The 21,296-nt window shown below is 44.1% G+C and overlaps 1 long non-coding RNA gene across 10 annotated transcripts in view; it reads right to left on the reverse strand.

Moving 5' to 3' along the window:
* LOC102901461 overlaps nt 1-21,296 on the reverse strand; it is a 39,380-nt gene that overhangs the window by 8,467 nt on the left and 9,617 nt on the right. For 6 of the 10 annotated variants that reach the window (XR_002152097.3, XR_439403.5, XR_002152022.3 and 3 more), the window contains 3 exons: nt 15,331-15,588; nt 14,123-15,237; nt 12,030-13,360 (listed from right to left, as the gene is read on the reverse strand). This is a non-coding gene — a long non-coding RNA (uncharacterized LOC102901461). Of the gene's footprint in view, nt 1-12,029; nt 13,361-14,122; nt 15,276-15,330; nt 15,589-20,305; nt 20,910-21,296 lie in introns of those variants that run through there. The other 4 variants (XR_006590194.1, XR_006590212.1, XR_006590183.1 and 1 more) reach the window with 4 other exon arrangements.

The following is a 21,296-nucleotide window of genomic DNA, read 5'->3' on the forward strand; positions in this document are numbered from 1 at the left end:
CTGTGCTGACAGCTCAGAGCCTGGAGCCTGCTTTGGATTCTGTCTCCCTCTCTCTCTCTGCCCTCCCCGACTCACACTCTGTCTCTCTCTGACTCTCAAAATTGAATACATGTTAAAATAATAATAATAAAAAGGAAGGCTAGGAAGTAGTCTTTACTCTGAGTGGCCTTGTGCCCAGCCAATAATTAGGGGTTCTAGTACAACAAAGGAAAGAATGGACATTAGGGAGGAAAACAGTGTTCCTTACCACAGCCTGGTAGGTACTGACTCTGAGAGAGAAACAGAATGATGATATTCAAGAGATATATCAAGAGATGATATTCAAGAGAATAAAGGCAACCCTAAGATTTATGTATTGGCTCGCTTATCTGCTAGGGCACAATTGTCAACGGTTTGTCTTACTGCATTTTATGCTTTGGTCCTAAAACTCATAAAAAAGGATTATGTTCTCAGCCCTCCTAGAAATGCTCACCAGAGTATCCTTCCCATTCTGCTCTCCTTGGCTTAAAAGAGAAGGAAAGCTCTTGGGAGGATTTCAAAGAAAAGCCACCAGAATGACTCACAGCTCCAAACAATAAGACCTAGAACGGACTTTCAGGAACAGCAATGAGTCAGACAGAGAAAGAAATGGCTAGAAGGTGACTACATAATGATGTTCTGCTACAGAAAGGGTTCTGACGCAAAGGAGAAGGAGGAGGGGGGGGGGGGGAGGACAAGGAGGAAGGCCAGCTGTTCACCTCCACCAAGGACTGAGGAAGGAAAAGGGAGGCCGAAGTGACTTCAGGTGACAGGGATTAGACAGTGAACTCTCTGAAGGCTGAGATGTGCTCCTCTTGAGGGCAGGGACTGGGGATTGGAGGGGCAGGGCACAGGCAGGGGGCAGGTGGGCGACTTGAACAGCTACAGTTGGCTTCGTTTCCTGTGCCTCAGTTTCCCCCATGGAATACTACGGTTTCGAGTTCGGAAAACAAACGCTACGTTGACTTGAAAGTTAAGCTCTGGTTTCGCATGGGTGCAAAAGAGTAACAACTGTGCGGATGTCAGTGTGCTGCAGAATAATCCTAGGAGGAGAAAGGAATGGATTTTCTGTTTTCAGATAGCGTTTTTTTTTAGTTATACCAGGAATGTGATGGCAGTCCAGTCAAGACAGTACCAGAAGATGCATTTCACCCACGGCAAACATTAAGCGATGCCAAACAAAATATACAAGGAGAAGAAGAAAGGGGAGGGGGTGCATGATTGAAAACCAAGGTAATCACTTTCAGCAGGGGGGAGGGGGCGGGGGGGGGCGGCCAGAAACAGAAAAGAACAGGAAGAGCAGAGGGAAGCAGAACCCGGGCCCTGGGTCTCAAAACAGGCAGTGGGGGCTGAGAATCTGGCTGGGGCACAAAACCTCCTTCCTCCTCCTCTCCCCCTCCAACTCCCACTCCCCAGGGGTGACTACTTTCCCTTTTGAGCTCTCCTGGTGGCTGCTCAGGAGATGAGGCCCCTCAGCATGGGTGGGGGGGCATTCCTACCTCTGTCCCCTCCCCCTAGTTCTGTCGGAGTGTGCCATTGTTCTAACACTTTCGCTCTGTGCTGGAACCCTAACCAAGTCTTCTGCACTCTTGATTCAAGTTCGCTGTGAAGGCAAGTAATGGGACTGGACCCATAGAAAATGAAAAGTACCCTATGTCATTACACGTGTGTCATGATTGAATAGAAAGTTTTCTAAATTCTACGTATGGGTCAGAATCATGTCCTGTTTTAGTTGGCTTCCTATTTGGATCATGGCTTTCTTTTTTGGGAGGGCAATGTATTTTTTTTTTTTTTTTGAGAGAGACAGAGACAGAGCACAAGTAGGGGAGGGGCAGAGAGAGAGGGAGACACAGAATCCAAAGCAGGCTCCAGGCTCTGAGCTGTCAGCACAGAGCCCAACCTGGGGCTCGAACTCACAAACTGTCGGATCATGATCTGAGCCGAAGCCAGACACTTAGCCGACTGAGCCACCCAGGCGCCCCCTGTTTTTCTTTTTCAAAAAGTTTATGTATTTATTTTGAGAGAGTACACGCATGCAGGGGAGGGGCAGAGAGAGAGGGAGGCACAGAATCTGAAGCAGGCTCCAGGCTCTGAACTGTCAGCACAGAGCCCGACGCGGGGCTCGAACTCATGAACTGCGAGATCACGACCTGAGCCGAAGTCTGGCACTTAACTGATTGAGCCACTCAGGTGCCCCCGGATCATGATTTTCTTATAGAGCATTTGTTTCCCTCAAGGGAAGTTTCTTATCTCCGTGTGTGCATGTGTGTGTGTGTGTGTGTGTGTGTGTGTGTGTGTGTGTGTGTATTTGTAAGTAGTTATCGAAATGTCTTCATTTTATTGTTGACAACTTCCAGGTTCCTCAATACTCGGTGTGTGTAATGACATCTATTTTGTTTTTAAAGGTATTCTTTGCGGAGCCTGTTTACTCCCTCCTTTAATTTGAAATGACAGCTTTGCAGGCCCAGTCGCACAAATGACCCCCTGCGGTTTCTTTTCAATGATTTCCTGAGCTGGATTTGTGTCTCCCTCTTCTCAGGATTCCTTCTCAGCTTGGGAGGAATACATCCTCAATTAATTGGTTTTTTTTTTTTTCCAGAAAGGGTATATGTAGACATAACCTTTGTGGGTGTTTACCGTTTTTATCTTATCCTCGCCATACTTGTTTGACCGGATATGGAATTCTTGGTTGAAATAATTTTTCCTTATCAATTCAGAGTCTTTGCTTCACTGCCTTCTAGCAGACAATACTGCTTCAGATATGTCTGGGGCCAATGTGGGACTCATTTCCACCTGAGAAACTTATTTTCTTTCCTTTCTGCAGAATCTTAGTATTTTTCTTTAAGTTGGCATTCTAGGGGCGCCTGCGGGGGGCAGGGGGCAGTTTCAGTCTGTTGACCTTCCGAGTCTTGATTTTGGCTCAGGTCGTGATCTCATGTTTCAGGAGATCAAGCCCTGGGTCAGGCTCTGGGCTGACAGTGCTGGTGCCTGCTTGGGATTCATTCTCTCTGTCTCTGTCTCGGTCTCTTTCAAAATAAAATAAACGTTGAAAAAAGTAAAGCTGGCATTCTGAATGTTCCCCTGAATACATCTAAGTGTTGACTCAGACCGCCCTCTGCCCTCCCCAGAATGGGAGGTGGGCAAGAAGTTTCTTTCAATCCCAACACTACAGTTTTTCTACCACCTCAGGGGAATTATCTGCTGCTATGTCTTTTTTTTTTTTTTAACGTTATTTATTTTTGAAAGAGCGACAGAGCGAGTGGGGGAGGGGCAGAGAGAGGGGGAGACACAGAATCCGAAGCAGGCTCCGGGCTCGGGGTTGTCGGCACAGAGCCAGACGCGGGGCTCATGAGCGGGGCTCGAACTCCTGAGCCGTGAGATCATGACCTGAGCTGAAATCGGACGCTCAGCTGACTGAGCCGCTCGGGGGGGGGGGGGGGGGGGGGGGGGGGGGGGGGGCAACTGCTCTGTCTTTAAAAACTCGTTCCTCATTCACCATCTCTCCCCCGAGCTCCTCACAGATAGATGTCGGCTCCACGTTTAACCTTCCCTCGTTAGGACTCCATAATTTGGAGCACCTCTCTGCCCATCTCTTCCAGATCCACGTTCGATCGTTTGCTTCATTCAGTTCTTTTCTTCTCAGTTTTCATTTTGGTGATCCTGCTTTTAATTTCCGAGAGTTTTTCGCTTTCTGAGTGTTCTTTTTTCATGGCCATCTGTTTCTATTTTTTTCCTCAATAGATAGTATGTCTTTTTGGAGCTTAGATTAGAAAGTGTTCTCAAGTCCTATTTCTTGCCATTATCTGTCTCCCACTCTCTGAAACGACGTGTTCTGTTTGTGCAAATCGGTCTTTCACAGCATGAATTTCTTCCAAATGCCTCATGATTTTGATGGACATGGCTGACGGACGATGGGATATATTGGCTTCTCTGGTCAACACACCTGAGTTTGCTTTGCAGATGGGAAGGCCTGTTTACCCCAAAGGCCTCTCCTTCACCCCACTGCCACCCTCCACCCCCCACAGCCCAGGAGGAGAGCAGGAAGACTCTGGGTAAATGGGTGTGTCCTCCCCACAGACAGGATCCTCAGAATTGCCAGAATAAGGAAGAATCTCCCCCTGAGAGTGGAGTCTCCTGCCTGTGGCTTTCTGTGGAGGCCCTGAGTCTCTCAGCACCTGGCCTGCCTCAGTCCACAGCACCCCCCCCCCATTTTCCCTCACCCTGGTAGCTTTTACTCTGTTGGAGGAGGGGTGCACAGGGGTGCACCTGGGGCAAATGGTGCTACTCCAGATATGTAATGGAGGGGAGGGGCTGATTGAGCCATCCCGTAGATGGGTCCTTCAATCCATCACCCCTCCCCTCCCAACCTGCTGACTCCGTGTCTTGGAATTTCTACAGAGTTCTGCCAGGCAAAAGAGCCACCACTTTCATGGTGGCTTAGGGTTACCATTTTATTCTGCTATAATCCTATCTACTTTCCTTTTTTTTTCCACGTTTTATTTTTGAGAAAGAGAGCACATGCGCACCCCCAAACTAGCCAGGGGAGGGGCAGAGAGAGGGGGCGGACAGAGGACCGGAAGGACGCTCTGCACTCACAGTAGAGAGCCCAGTGTGGGGCGGGAACTCACCAACTGCACGAGATCACGACCTGAGCCAAGGTTGGATGCATAACCAACTGAGCCACCCAGACACCCCCCATCTACTTTCTATGGTCTCTAAACTTCAAAATGTCTTGTCTGTGGATGGGGCTTTCTTGTTTGCAAGGCTCCCATGGTCATTCCACTGGTTTTCTGTCTCCTTTCCCGTTTCAGTGGGATCTGCTCAGCTCTGGGATTATAACTGGGAAGAAGGCAGACACAGTCCCTTCTCACATGGAGTTTATGTTCTTGAGCAGTGAGTAGTAGTAAGCAAGCAAGTACAGTGAACGGACCAATCTGGCATTAACACAGTAAGTCTTGCAGGAGGGATTCCCTAACCAGATTTACGGGTAAGAAAAGGCCTGGAAAGGAAAGGATGTCCCGGCTGAGATCTGAAGAATGGGCAGGTATTGTGGCAAAGGGAACCAGCACCTATGCATGGCTTCTGCTGGAGATGCTTCTGCACATTATCTCCCGAATTCTCTCAGTAATCCAGTGAGAGAGGCATTATCGATACCAGTTGAGAAGTAAGGAAATTGACGATGCGGTTAAGTAACTTGCCCAAATCGCACAGCCAGTAAGTGGTGATGCTGGGATTTTAATCAGTTGGGATATCTCTAAGAGCTACATGCTTTTCTACATTAGGTGCCAATTTCTTTTCTAGCTTTTAAAAATTGTAAAAGACACATAATGTGAAATTCACCATCTTCACCATTTTTAATCTTACAGTTCAGTGGCTGTAAGGACGTTCACACTCTGGTGCGGCTACTACCACCATTCATCTGCAGTACTCTTCATCTTGCAGAACTGAAACTCTATCCAGTAAACAACTCCCCACTCTCCCTCCTTCTAGCCCTGGCATTCACCGTCCTAACTTCCGTCTCTAGGAGTTTGACTACTCTAGGTAACTCATATCACCGGAATTGTGCAGCATTTGTCTTTTTGTGACTGGCTTATTTCACTCAGCATAATACTCTCAAGGTTCATCCATAGATGCCAGTATCTTTTTAATACCCTGTACCTCCTGATAAGCTCTAAAAGGAAGAATGTGTCCCAGCCTGAGCTGAAAAGGGGAGGATTAGGTTGTGATAAAACTCGATTATTATTAGGAATACAGTTGAAGCTATGATGAATCAGCAGAGGACCCTAGAATTTTCAAAACCTCAAATCCTGCACTAAGGAGCGTGCATACGATCTGTCTCCATTGTATATTAAATAGTCAGAAAGTACATCGTGTCCTGGCAATATAACTTCAATCAATGTGATCCAGAGAGCTTCCTGTCCAATGACATGACTCCTAAATTCTATGTCTGAGCAAGGGACCCTCCTTTAACATTGGATCAGGGTCCATTTATTCTTTCGCATACAAATGTGCCCTACATCATGTACCAGTATGGTGAATGGTCGCCATGTGCAATTCCAGACCCCATCTCCACCTTTTCCATTCTGCCTTGGGTCCTCCAGGCTGACCCATAGGGATGGATTTCAGTCGGATTTGGCTAATCGGAGGCACTAGCAGGAGATTGGGGAGTGGCTGGCATATTTATTATCCTGGCTCTCTCTCAGCAGCGTTCCTGTGAGTTGGCTGCTCCAAAGGCAACTTTCTGGCACCTGGTATGCAGCTAATGACCTAGAAAATGCTTTCACTACTCCCCTTCTCTATCGGCAAAAATAATTAAAAGTGGTGTGCCTTCCTATGTCAGGGCCAACACTATATCTTAACTGTCTTGCCTCAGGGCTAAATCAAATCCTGCTGTCATAATTTAATCTAGAGGGATGTGTTTGTCTTGATGTTCTACAAAACATCACACTGGTCCATTACACTGATGGCATTATACTAATTGGATCCAAGAAGTGGGAGGCGATAAGCACCTTAGGCACATTGATAAAACACATGCATGCCAGGGAGTTGGGAGATAAACCCCCAGAAGTCCAGGGGCTGCTGAATCAGTGAGGTTCGTAGGGGAGCACTGGGGTACCACGTTGTTCCACAAGTGAGGCACAATTGTTGCACCGTGTTCCAAATACTACACAGGAGACACAATGCTTCTTGGCTTTCTTTGGATTTTAGAGGCAACTTAAACCAGAGTTTGATGTGCTGCTCTGACCTAATTATTGGGTAGCTTACAACACCACCAGTTGTGAGTGGGCACAGGGTATGAAGAGGTTCTGCAACAAGTCCAGGCTTCCTTACAAGCAGTCTGACCCGCACACCCAATAGCATGGAAGAATCCGTGGCGAGCAGGGATGCTGTAGGGAGCCCCTGTCAAGACCCACTGAGACCCAAGTGAAGTCAACTGCTCACAACTATTTTCACTTGAAAAGCCGGTCCTGGACTGCCTGAGGTTCCCAACAGAGACTGAATATCTGACCCTGGGTCACAAATGACTATGTGAGTTAAACCGCCCACCGTGACCCCGGGCACACTCAGCGGGATTCATCGTAAAGTATAAATGATATATGTGAGACCAATCTCCAAGCAGATCTGGAAACCACAGACTTCCGGACCAGGTGGTTTAGGCTCCCGTGGTGCCTCTTCCTCCTGCTGCGCTGCCCCTCTCTCAACACACATCAATGGCCTTATGGGGAGTTCCCTGTAGCCACTTATAGAGGATGAAGAAGTGGGGGGGCCACATGTATTAATGGATGTACATGGTATGATGCAACCACACAGAAGTGATAAGTTGCCCAACTCTAGTCCCATTCAGGGATGGCCTGATAGAAAAGAGTGAAAAGCAATCTTCCCAGTGGGCAGAGCTTCAGGTATTACACCTGGTTTACTCTGTACGGAAGGAAAGGTAGTCTGAGGAATGACCCATCTGATTCCTGGGCCGTGGTTAACAGGTTCACCAGATTGTTCAGGGAGTTGAAAAAAAGTAAATTGCCTGTTTGGTGAGATGGCTGGGGCAGAGGTTTGTGGATGGATTTTCGGAATGTGCGCGGAGTATAGAGATAAGTATATCCCCTGTAAATGCCCACCGCAGCATCTGCTGTGAAAAGAGTCTCTCAATAATTGTATTAGTCATCTCAGGCTGCCGTAATAAAATTCCAGACCGGGGGGCTTAAACAATAGACATTTTACTTTTTCACAGTTGTGAAAGCTGAAAGTCCAAGATCCAGTTGCCATCAGGGTTGGTTTCTGGTGAGACGTCTCTTCCTGTAGAAGGCTGCCTTTTTTCATGTCCTCACATGGTTTTTTCTTCAGTGCGTGCAAGTAGAAAGAGCTCTCTGATGTCTCTTCCTCTTCTGGTTATTCCATCATTCCATTTATTTGTTTCTTCGTTCATTTCTGTATTTCTTTATAACCTTTCCCCCAGCTTTATTATGATATAATTGACATAGAATCTTCCTCTTTTTATAAGGAGAACAGCCCTGCTGGTTTAGAGCCCCACTCTTATGGCCTCACGTAACCTTATTTCCTCCTTATGGCTATCTCTCTAAATACAGAAACACTGAGGGCTAGGGTTTCAACATATAAAAAAAACTGTAAGATAATTGGAGAAATGTGATCAGTAACTGAATACTGATGGTATTAAGGGATTGTTGTTAATTTTTTTAAGTGTCCTAATGGTATTTGGGTTACGTCCTTTAGAGACGCACATTGAAATATTTATAGATGAAATGAGCTAATGATTGGATTTTCTTCACAACAGTCTAGAAGAGTAGGAAGTGGGTGCTGATATTGATGAAACAAGATTAGCCATGAGTTGGTAATTATTGATGCTGGGTCAATAGTATATGATGGTTCACTATACTGGACTATTTTATGTATGTTTGAAGTTTTCTATAATAAAGTTTTTTTATCTTTAAGAGTCAGTGTAAAAATATGAAGCATTGAGGCTTGAGGTGGGGTTCAAAGGAAAATCATCCTGGGATGGGGGTGAGGATGTTGGAACAGATGGACAGGATGATTGCTACCTCGCACTTTTGCTCAAGGTAAGATTGGAGATTCTGACTTTTCCCACTGGGAGGTGGAATGTCGATTATTTGTTTATTTTTTAAAAGTGAGATATAGTTGACATTACATTAGCCTCAGGTTTACAATATAAAGATTTGCCATAAGAAATCTAGTTAATGTCTATCACCACACAAATTTTTTTTTCTTGTGATGGGAACTTTTAAGATTTACTCTCTTAAGAACTTTCAAATACATGATTTAAGATTTACTCTCTTGGGAACTTTCAAATACAGTATTGTTGACTGTCGTCACCATACTGTGCATTACATCCCCAGGACTTATCTACTTTATAACTGGAAGTGTGTATCTTTTGACCTCCTACACCCGTTTCTCCCACCCCTACCCCCTACCTCTGGCAACCACCAATCCGTTCTTTGTAACTGTGAGTTTGTTTTTGTTTTTGTTTTTTTAGATTCTACATGTAAGTGAGGTCATATACCATTTGTCTTTCTATGTCTGGCTTATTTCACTTAGCATAATGCCCTCAAGATCCATCCATGTTGTCACAGATGACAGGATTTTCTTCTGTTTTTTGCTGAATTCTATATAATATGTTTTCTTTATCCATTCATCCACTGATGGACAGTTAGGCTGTTTTATGTCTTGGTTATTATAAATAATGCCACATTGAACATGGGGTGCACATATTTTTTGAGTTAGGGTTTCATTTCCTTCAAATAAATATTCAGAAGAGAAATTGATGCATCATATGGTATTTCTTTTCTTTTCTTTTCTTTTCTTTTCTTTTCTTTTCTTTTTGAGGAACCTCCATACCGTTTTCCACAGTGGCTGCACCAATTTACACTCCCACCAACAGTGCACAAGGGTTACCTTTTCTCCACATTCTTGCCAATACTTGTTATTTCTTGTCTTTTCGATACTAGCTATTCTGACTGGTGTAAGGTGATATTTCATTTTGGGTTTGATTGCATTTATCTGATGACGAGTGATGCTGAGCACTTTTCATGTACTTGTTTATCTGATTATTTCCTTATGATCAGATTTATCAAAATGGTGATGTGAGTTGCCTCCAGATTAAAGTGGGAACAAGAATCTTAAAAAGAAAGACCTTTCCCCAGTCTTTCCCCACCCTCTTGATCGAAGATGTAGCAAAATGGCATGCAGAAAGGAAAGCAATCCTGATTACCCAGAGCTTCTCAAACTTTATGTTAGACATCACCTGGGGACTTTGTCAAACTGTAGACTCTGATTCAGTATGTCTGGGCCAGGGCCAAGATTCCAAATTCTAACAACATCCCAATGATGTTGTCTTTGGACCCCACTTGGAGTACAGGCGATGGCTCTGTGGTTCACAAAGCTGTTATCGTTTAGAATTACCTGGGAGCTTCTACAAAATACTAATGGCTAAGTCCTTTTAAGAAATACTAATGGCTAAGAACTTTAGAGATTGTGATTCAATTTAACTGGGGCTTGGGTATTATTTTTTTAAAGTCTCCCATATAATCCTAATGATTCCTTAGAGGAATATTTTTAGGACCAAGCGACATAGTCTATTCTTCCCATTTACTAATGATGCATTTTGAATCAACCATTCATTCAATCATCCATCCTTTCATTTATTCAATTTCCAACTCTAATGATTGAATGCTCTATTTTAGAGAAATTACGTCTATGCATTCCTCATTTTTCGAATAGTTTTTAGCATCTTCTAGAAATACCTACATTCTTTCTACTGGATTTTCACTGGGTTACTGCATAATGAAATTAAACTCTGAATAGCATCCTTCCCACAAATTTCACACTAAGCTGCTGCTTTTGGAACTAGACAATGGCACAGGAGAACAATATTAAACAGTCTAGAAAGGAAGAAGAAACACCTATTTTCAGTTGATATTTCATTGGAGGTGACGTGCTAGTCGGATGGTATTTAAAATTATCCGGAATAAAAAAAGAATGAGTAGTTTTATGAACATTTCCTTTGTTCAATCTTAAGCACTTCCTCAAGGAATTATGCAGAATGAGCTTTCTAAGTGACTTCAGCTCTGGGGCAGAGATGCAGACCTCGGCGTTTATCGAATGCTTTCAGAAAGCAAGGTAGAAAGTTGAAGTTTTACTCTTGCTGTGGAATGTCCTTATGGATGTCTCCCTAGGCACACGTGCAAAAGTCACGATGGTATACACACAGGCGGAACTGCTGGGTTTCAGGGTATGTGAATGTTCAACTACCAAGATATTACCAAATTGTGTAGTATTTATGAAAGTGCTCGTGTGTATTTATCATCCCACCAGCAGTATGGTAGAGCTTCTATTCACTTCTGAGACTTGTGATTATGAATTCTTAATTTTAGCCACTTTAGTAGGTTTTGTGTGTTATCTTGTTACAGTCTTTCTTTAAGTTTATTTTGAGAGAGTGTGTGTGCACAAGTGAGGGAGGAGCAGAGAGAGAATCCCAAGCAGGCTCCATGCTGTCAGCACACAGCCCAATGCGGGGCTCGAACTCAGGAACCCCAAACCCTGTGAGATCATGACTTGAGTCATAAGCAATAATCAGACACCTAGGGCGCCTGGGTGGCTCAGTCAGTTAACCGTCCCACTCTTGATTTCGGCTCAGGTCATGATCTCTCGGTTCAAGGGATCAAGCCCCACATCAGGCTCTGAGCTGACAGTGTAGAACCTGCTGGAGATTCTCTCTCTCCCTTTCTCTCTGCCCCTCCCCCCACTGTCTCTCTTAAAGAAGTTGAGCAATTTTTCATGTTTATTCTCCTTTTGTGTTTCGTCTTCCTGTGAAACATCTGTTTGGATGGTTTTTCCATCGGTTGTTTGTCTTTTTCTGTTTGTTTCAGAGTATTAATCTGAATACTATCTTCTTTGCCAGCGACAGGTGTTGCAGATATCTTCTTCCAGTTTGTAGACTGTTTTTGTACTTCCTTGTTGGCATCGCTTGATGAACAGAAGTTCTTAACTATAATACAGGCAGATGTAGGGGCACCTGGGTGGCTCAGTCGGTTAAGCCTCCGACTTCAGACCAGGTCATGATCCCATCCTTTGTGGGTTTGAGCCCTACATCAGGCTCTGTGCTGACGGCACAGACCCTGGAGACTGCTTCAGATTCTGTGTCTCCCTCTCTCTCTGCCCCTCCTCCGCTCACATTCTGTCTCTCTTTCCCGAAAAAATAAACAAACGTTAAAAATTTATAACATAGGCAGATACATCAATCTTTCTGATTTGGGCTTTTTGTGTCTTAAGCACTTTTTCCGTACACAAAGATAAGATAGTCTTCTATTTCTAAATGTTTAAAGGTCTTACCTTTATACATTTACATGTTTAATTATTCTGGATTTAAGTATCAAAAGGCCACTTTTTTTTTAAATGTTTATTTATTTTTGAGAGAGAGAGAGAGAGAGAGAGAGAGACAGAGTATGAGTGGGGGAGAAGCAGAGAGAGAGAGGGAGACACAGAATCCAAAGCAGGCTCCGGGCTCTGAACTGTCAGCACAGAGCCTGACGCGGGGCTCAAACTCACAAACCATTAGTTCATGACCTGAGCCAAAGTCAGACACTTAACCAACTGAGCCACCTAGACATCCCATCAAAAACCCACTCTTCAGGGCTGATTCACATGTGGAAAAGGTATCCGTAAATTCCTCCCAGGAAAAGTTGCCTGGTGTCTGCTCTATGCTTATGAGATCCTCCCCTTATACATATTTTGAGCTTGTCACTTGCAGGCCAGGAACAGTCTAACATGGGGACCCTTACAGTCATAGTTACTTCAGGGTGACCTGGTAGAGTAGATTAATTTCTCAGTTCTCGATCCCAACAGATCTGATAAAGGAAGTAAAATACTTCTGAACATGAAAGGCAATTATAAGGCTACGGGCTGAACAAAATCCCCCAAAAAGCAGAGTTTTAGACCTCCATATGATGTGACTGCATTTTTGATAACCGTTCAAAGGATCTTCTATGAAAACAACTCTAGTTACTCCTGTACAAACAAGTCAGAGGACACAAAAACAATTAATGATACTGAATTTAAAAACAACAATCACCACCACCACCACAGGCCAACCCTGCTATCAAATCCACATCTTAATGGCAGGAACTTGACCAAAAGAGGGAAGCAGGAAGCCAACACTGATACATGACTCTACTCCCAACACGACTGAGCACTTCAGAGACGGCAATACGGAAAAAAGTAAAGCACTTTGCATTCTGAGCTAAATTAAAAATAACAGGACCACCCTAACTGGCGTGGGTCTCCAAGCTCTTAAAATAGTGAACATCCCATAAACCTGGTTTCCAAACAAGAGCAATTCCGCTCCTGATCTTGTTATGTTGGCATCTGAGACTATGACTTGGTCTTTGTGACTATAACGTCACGTGAGGAAGTTGTCTGTTGCCAGCATTAACACACGGATATAAACTTGGAAACCTCGATAACTTTATGGTTTCTTGAATCAAATGCCTACCAGGTTCTCTACTGGGGGAGCAGATCTTTCTGAAATCTGACTTCCTTCTTGTCTTTGCAAATCCTTTCCCTTTGAAAGCCTTCTGTTTCGGAGTCCGCCTTTAGCCTGTGCAGTTGGGTGCTTCATCTGCCTATTGGTCATCTTTCTCGCTTGGCACGTTGAGCCTTCAATGTGATGACGTCTTCTTTGTTCGCAGCTCACCCACACACCTCATGTTTTGACTGGGAGTATTTTCATTGGCATTTTACACAGATTCCTCCTGGATACTGTCCACAGGCTAGCTCTTGGTTTCCTTCTAAAGCAGCAATTCACAGCTCCGTCCTCTCAGAAACATGTAAGAGGAAACAAAAGGACACTTGTAATGCCACCTCTTTGGTTTGTTGTGGCTCAACCTAAGCAAAACCTAGCAGTTGGAGGTAAGCCAGTCATTAGATTAGTGACTTCTTGGGGCGCCTGGGTGGCTCAATCGGTTGGGCGTCTGACTTCAGCTCAGGTCATGATCTCACGGTTCGTGAGTTCGAGCCCCGCGTCGGGCTCTGCTGACAGCTCAGAGCCTGGAGCCTGCTTCGGATTCTGTGTCTCCCTCTCTCTCTCTGCCCCTCCCCTGCTCTCTCTCTCTCTCTCTGCCCCTCCCCTGCTCTCTCTCTCTCTCTCTGCCCTCCCCTGGTCTCTCTCTCTCTCTCTAAAAAAAAATAAACATTAAAAAATTAAGTTAATGACTTCTTTTAGCAATTTTTATCACAAGCCTTCCTTATCAGGAGAAAAAAAAACCCCAGTATTCTCAACTTTATAAACACCTGTAATAACAAAAGATCTTGGGCCTATAGGAGTCAACAGTTTTCTCTCATTTGCTCTTTACTTTGGACAGAGTTTACATGTCTTCTTGGGGTGACTGTGGCCAAAGTGGAATATCTGTGGCTCCCTTGGGACAGATCTTCACATTCTTACCCCTAGAATCCGAGAATAGAGGGTTGATGCAAAGGCCCTGAGGTAGACACATTTTTTTTTAATGTGAAGAGATGGAAACCATCAGAGGCATCATAAAATGAGTTGACTTTTAGGTCAAGCCAGGAAGATGCTCACCTTCAGTAACTTTCGGTGCATGTGGAGAACAGTCCTGGGTTCGGATAACACAACTTCACATCCTCCTGTGAGGCTCCCAACACTAAATCTGAGCTCTGAAGACACAGGGAATGTTCCTTGACAATGGGCAGATGCCAAGCATTTCTACCTCCCTCCCATTTCCATCTTCTAATCGTTGCGGCCAGAAGTGAAGTAGAGAAGCCAGGACACCAGCGGCGGAGAGGAACGTCTCAGGAGTCTCTACCGGACTCGAGCAGACATACCCTTCTGACACCTCACATGTCTCAGAGGATGTGAGACAGTCGGTGGTGGTTAGTGAACCCAAGTTCACATTCACATAAAATCCGAGCATACAGCAGCACAGGCTTAGCGGAGGCGTGAGCACCTTCGTCTCAGCCACCCTCCCAAGGGCCGTGTTGATCCGGATCTTGCGTATCTGAGAAATGTCAAGAGGCTGGCGAGAAATGAATAGCCCGTCTGGTGCTTTCTCACCAAATGCTGAAAGCAAGGGAAGCATAAGTTCTTTGCAAGATGTCAAGCAGAGGTCTTCAAAACAGTTCAGGTAAAAGGAAGAGATGAGTCTTTTCCGGTTTTCTGTCACGGTCACACAGAAACCTGCCGACCTAAGGCCCATGCTCAGTGCTCGACTCCAGAGTCCAACTCTCTGAAAACGTCCGCCAAACGTCCTGCTACCAGGTTTTCCTGGCCTTACTTATTCTGGGAGAACTGAAAGCACCCGGAGTGGATGAAAAGCCTCTTGTCAGTCTGCATCACCAAGGAGCCCAGGCGCCTTGGACAGAAGGTGCGTACGTTATGGAATAGGGTTCCTCGGAGTAGACCCCACAGAAGGGGTAGGTCAATGATTTCCAGGGCTCGGCCACAAATCTCCTCAGGCATCCAACTCTCAAGACTCCCAGATAAGTCGGAAGGGATCTGGACCGGATGCTGCCCTTTTGTTGGAATCAGGAATACCACACCCGTGTCACCCATTCTCTCCACAGGACAGACGTCTCTGAAAACAGCAGAGTAGACAACTCCAAGCCTTCATCCCTTCATAAAAGCAGTGAACAAGCTGGCAAGAATTGTCACGATGAAGTTTTTCAGAACTCTACAATCTAATAAAAGAAACTTTCAGCAACCAGAATAAAGCTCACTGGAAAAAAAAAAAAAAGCCAGCTGAATTTTGGTAAGAGAGCATTTTGACTTACCTTGTTACCATTGCCAACACAGCTACAGACTTGAAGACAGAAGTCCATTTTCCTGGTGCAGGTTACTGGGATCGGAGGGACCAGAACCAATCTTATCTCACCTCAAAGAACCGTGGATCCACGTTTTGACCTGAGTAGCTCCCTGAAGCTCCCGTAAGCTCCTTGAAGGATCTGCTCAAGGACTTGCCTTTGTTTCACACGCCTCAGCTCCAAGGCAGTTTCCTGGGTGACGTTTGCAAATGCATAAGCGGCTGCCATCTGTGGCAAAGGGTAACAATTAGGGCAAGCAACAGAAAAACCAAAATACTGGGAAGAAAGAGGCTGGAGAAGGGCATATTTCAGGGAATAAGGGCTTTGAGAAGCTCCCATTTAATCCAGAGAACTAGAAGACTCCCTGCATGCCTGGGCTGGATACATGCTCAGAAAAGACCCGAGAAGAGTCAAAGATCTTCTCATTGGCTGACCTTCAAGCTCCATGCAAGCAGGAAGTAAACGGCCCGGCCAAGTATCGAGGAGTGCCACAACACAGAGCCCGTCTGAAAAGACTGGAGAGAGTTTTTAGGGGGCTTTTTTTTTTCTTTTCTTTTTTTACTCCAGGGATTAAAAGAACTCTCTGCCTGACCACTAGCTGACTAGTAAACTAATGGAACAGAAACGTAAGTGACCACACATGACAAAGAATATACTTTGAAAATTAGTTCAGAAAAGCCATTTAAAAAACAAGCAACAACAGCTACAACAAACAGCAACAACACGTCATGGAGAGAGAGGGAAAAAGTGATTTCCAAAGTTGCCACATGAGAATATTCAAAATATTAAGTTTTCAATGAAAAGATTACAAAGTCACATGTGAAAGAAAGAACCATTCATAGGAAGAAAAAAGTTAATAGTTCTTGAGGAAGCCCAAATATCAGACTTAACAGACAAAACTTTACTTTTTTTAATATTTGTTTTTGAGAGAGACAGAATGCGAGTAGGGGAGGGGCAGAGGAGAGGGAGACACAGATTTGGAAGCAGGCTCCAGGCTCTGAGCCATCAGCACAGAACCCAATGTGGGGCTCGAACTCATGAACCTGTGAGATCATGACCTGAGCCAAAGTCGGATGCTTAGACTGAGCCTCCCAGGCACCCGAGAGCCACTTTTTAGAAAACATCTATATACTCATTGCCAGTTTTAATATTAACATCTTGCCATCTCTGTTTCATCTATTTGTTTTTTACTGAAGTGTTTGAAAGTAAACGGGGTGTAACATCTGTCAACGTTTTGGTTATGTCCCACTTCGTCTTGGCTAAAGTTTCTCATGTTTCCTGGCTTTCTCAGGGAAATCTCCTGACCTTCTTTCCTCCCTTTCCCTCACATAAAATGTCCAACACTAGTTCCTTATTCATCGTTTAGTCCCATTCTCTCACACTTCTTTCCAATAATACCATGGGAGGCTCACATGTAATTCTTTTCTCAGAATTGCCTCCTTCTTCTGAGAACAATTTCCCATCATCCTATCCAAATTGTTCTCTCAGGATCTCCAGTTATGACACAACGTCACACACACATCTCTCCTCCTCCTATCACAGTTGCTGTGTCTAGATCTTGTGGCCCAGAGAGGGTTTTCCCACTGGTCTTGGACCTAGGGCCCAGAGAGTTGAGGTGGTTTCTCTGCAGGTGGCCAACTTGGTCAGCTGCAAAGCTCAGGAGCTATCAGAGGTCAAGTTTCTCTCATGTGTTGAAAGAATGCTTGCAACGAGAGAGAAGAATGAGGTTGACACTCAGAAAAAGTGGAGCAAACAATCCTTTATTGTTGGGAAACTTTTTTTTCTAACCTCACTTGAATTGGGATTCTGTGGGCACCTGGGGGTCTCAGTGGGTTAAGCATCTGGCTCTTGGTTTCGGCTCAGGTTACGATCTCACGGTTCATGAGTTTGAGCCCCACATCAGGCTCTGCATTGACAGCATGGAGCCTGCTTGTGATTCTTGCGCGCTCTCTCTCTCTCTCTCTCTCTCTCTCTCTGCCTTTCCCCCACTTGTGAGTGCACTCTCTCTCCCTCTCTCAAAATAAATAAACTTTTTAAATAAGTAAGTAAGTAAGTAAATAAATAAATAAATAAGGATTCTAGCGCCTGCAGCCAAAAGAGCATGTAAGTGAGTGTGGTCTGGCCTAGGGGATATCGATAGGGAGAATTGGGTAAAACCTTTAGTCTACCCCCAAATAAAAGTTATAAAGACCACTCTAAACAATCCATCCAACCTCAAATTCAAAAGACTTGAAGAGAAGCTATAGTTCTGTGTATGTTTTCAAGGTCAAATATTAATACATAAATCTATAAAACTTAAAAAAAAAAAAGAAAAGAAAAGGCGGCAAGGAGCTCACCAATGTATGTAGGACATAGGATTTCAGATTGTTACTTTTGTACATTACACGTTCATTTAAAAATCGAACAAAATTTTATTTTGTACCTACTTTTTGTAGAAAGCGCCTCAGAAACTATAGTGTGTCTGCTATTGAACCGGAAAATTTAGTTTGTGGTTCTGTATTTTATTCTAAACGTGATCAAATACACCTCCACACACACACAAGAGACAGGAAGGTGTATACATTTTATGACTTGTTAAACATACCAACAAACAATAAAAAACAACTGACAAGCTAGAACAACATTAGTAAACTGAAAAATTCAGTTAATAATTCTTCTTAAAAATAGGGGCGCCTGGGTGGCGCAGTCGGTTAAGCATCCGACTTTAGCCAGGTCACGGTCTCGTGGTCCATGAGTTCGAGCCCCGCGTCGGGCTCTGGGCTGATGGCTCGGAGCCTGGAGCCTGTTTCTGATTCTGTGTCTCCCTCTCTCTCTGCTCCTCGCCCGTTCATGCTCTGTCTCTCTCTGTCCCAAAAATAAATAAATGTTGAAAAAAAATTAAAAAAAAAAATCTATGTAGCCACAGAAATTTGTGAGTCTTTTTCCTAGACCATACACTGCTGAGCCAAAGTGATTACTCACTTTTGTATCCTATGGTGAAACGTATACTTCTCAAGGGTACAGATATAATCATATAAATCAACACAAATCAAAACGTGTTGAGCACATGTGCCGATACCGTCTGTCACCTACTCCAGCAGGTCTTTCCTGATCTCCCGGATAAGGATCGTGCCCTTAATGTTCTCATAGTCTCAGCTGGTCTTTCGTTGGCACATATAAAAATAATTCTTAAATTATCTCCCAATGACTAGTTCAGTATTGTCTCCTGGAAAATACATAATCTCCCAAAAGACACGGGCTTTGTTCCCCTCTTCAGGAATGGGCCCCAGTATCAAGCAGGCACATAATGAAATGCTTAGTAAAAGATTAATGAATAGGGGCGCCTGGGTGGTCCCGTTGGTTGAGCATCTGACTTCGGCTCAGATTATGATCTCACGGTTCGTGGGTTCAAGCCCCGCGTTGGGCTCTGTGCCGACAGCTCGGAGCCTGCAGCCTGCTTCCGATTCTGTGTCTCCCTCTCTCTCTGCCCCTCCCCTGCTCATATTCTCTCTCTCTCTCTCACTCTCTTTCTCTTAAAATAAGCATTTTTTAAATGAAAAAAAAGATTAAGGAATAAATATGTCACACCACAGAGAATTTTATAAAGGAAGGACTCCATAATTTCTGTCGGTTGTCTTATTTCTGGCTTGTGCAGAGAATGAGAATGGAGAAAGGAGCGCTTACTACTGAGGGTGAGCGAATGTGAGGCTCTGGCATTTGCGGGCTTGTTTCTCTCCCAGAGTCCCGTCAACTGTCAAGTGCAGCAAGGTGTGCTTTGTCCTACATACAATCATAGGAGTTTCTCAGTTCGGTGTCCTGTGTTTCCAAATCTTTTTAACTACATGGTGATGGATGCTAACTAGACTTATTGGGGTGATCGTTTCACAACATGTACAAATACTGAATCATTATGTTGTCCCCCTGAAACTATATAATATTCTAAGTCAATTTATGTCAATAACATAACATTTCTTTCTTTCTTTCCTTCCTTCCTTCCTTCCTTCCTTCCTTCCTTCCTTCCTTCCTTCCTTCCTTTTCAGAGAGGGAGCAAGTGGGCCAGAAGAAGAGAGAATCTTCAGCAGGCTCCACACTCACCCTGGGATCATGATCTGAGCTGAAATCAAGAGTCAGATGCTCAACCTACTGAGCCACCCAGGTGTCCCTGATGACTCTATTTTTAACATTTATTCATTTTTGAGAAACAGAGACAGACAGAACGTGAGTGGGGGAGAGGCAGAGAGAGAGGGAGACACAGAATCCGCAGCAGGCTCCAGGCTCCGAGCTGTCAGCACTGAGCCCAATGTGGGGCTCGGACCCACGGAGTGCGAGATTATGACCTGAGCCGACGTCGGAAGCTTACCCGACTGAGCCACCCTGGCGCCCCCCAATCACTCTATTTGAAACTGTGATATCTCATTTCCTCTTTCCTGCTTGATTTTTTTTTCTCTATGGCACTTGTCTCCATCTGTCTGAATATACACATTGTAACACAATAGTGTAAATAGTGTACCGTTTACTGTCTTTCCCCCACTAGAATGTAAACTTCGAGAGGATAGGGATTTTTGTCTGTTTTATTCCCCTGTATCTCTAGCATTCTGCCATGTAGTAGGTGCCCAATGAATGTATGCTCCATGAATGACTGAATGAACGAATGCCCTGAGCACTGCTTGAGGAAACCCGTCAGCTGGGCAGCAGACTACGTTGGATTAATTGTCAATCTCAAATGGATCCTAAATATCAAATCATTCTGTTACAAAAGATGCTGCTACTGTGAACGATCATTTTCTTCAAACTCCATTCATGTTATTAAAATTACCCCTATTAACACTGATTCAGTGGGGTCAGCTTGCTGCTCCCTTTTCCCCCGTATTTTCCATCTCGGTGTCCAAATATTTTTGAGCCTTTACTATACGGTATGCTACGCACTGGATACAAAGTGATAGGCCTAGAGTGACAAAGTCCTTACCTTTATGAAGCTTACAGTTTTCTGAAATTCACCGTGTGAAAGTCACCAGACCACTACCTCTCCCCAGTTTCAAGTATCTTCTCTCAGATCAACTAAAATTAAGTAGAATTCTAGCAAATTATTTCAATTCAATCTTGTCCAATGTCACGCACATAAACCAGCTTTCAAAGACCACCGAAACCTAGCTTGCAGCACCACAGATATCTAAAAACTAGTCTGAATAGATAGCACTGGGATCGCGTCTATACAATATGAAAGCTGAGTGCAAATTAGCAACATGAAACCGCTATCTGACGAAGGTTCTTCATGTAATTTTATGCTTCAGCTTATATAAATCCCAGCGCTAAAACCTTTAAAAGCATTTGTATCAATTATTTTACAGAAATATTTTGATGTCATTGTGGTTCATTATAATGGTTATTGTCAGTTTTCCAAAAAAAAAAAAAAAAAAGAGTTTATTTCAATAATTCCGGGCATATATGAAACTGTAGCCAGAGTAATTTTTCTAATGGCTAAAAAGGTTTTAGTCTTTTGTCAGCAAGGACTGTAGTTAAAATATTTCAACCGCAGAATCTTCTTATCCCGTCGGAGTACAGCCAAGTACCTGCAGAATAGTTCGGAGGTAGAAACAGGACACTGCCAGTCAGCAGAAAATTTTGACTCTATCATAGGACAGAGGCCTAATTGCTCCCCTATTTCATTTGACAACCAGAATGGCTGTTTTGAGAACACTTTTGTGGGTTTCTTTTTAAAGTGTTTCCAAGTTTAATTTTAACAGGCACAACAGAGTGCCAGTCCCCTATCTGATTGTCCCACAAAATTTGACCTGCTTGACTTCACCAGCAGTCGCACTGGAAATCTAAGGACATGACAGGGTAACAGCGAAGCAAAATCAGTTTAGTTACAGGATAAATTAACAACTGCAGACCGTCAGCTCAAGGCAAGTCAGCAAAATTGCACCAAAGCTTGTTCAGAATCCACAGGGCAAAAT

This window comes from Felis catus, chromosome A1 (genome assembly GCF_018350175.1).
Source record: "Felis catus isolate Fca126 chromosome A1, F.catus_Fca126_mat1.0, whole genome shotgun sequence".
NCBI classification, from domain to species: Eukaryota; Metazoa; Chordata; class Mammalia; order Carnivora; family Felidae; genus Felis; species Felis catus.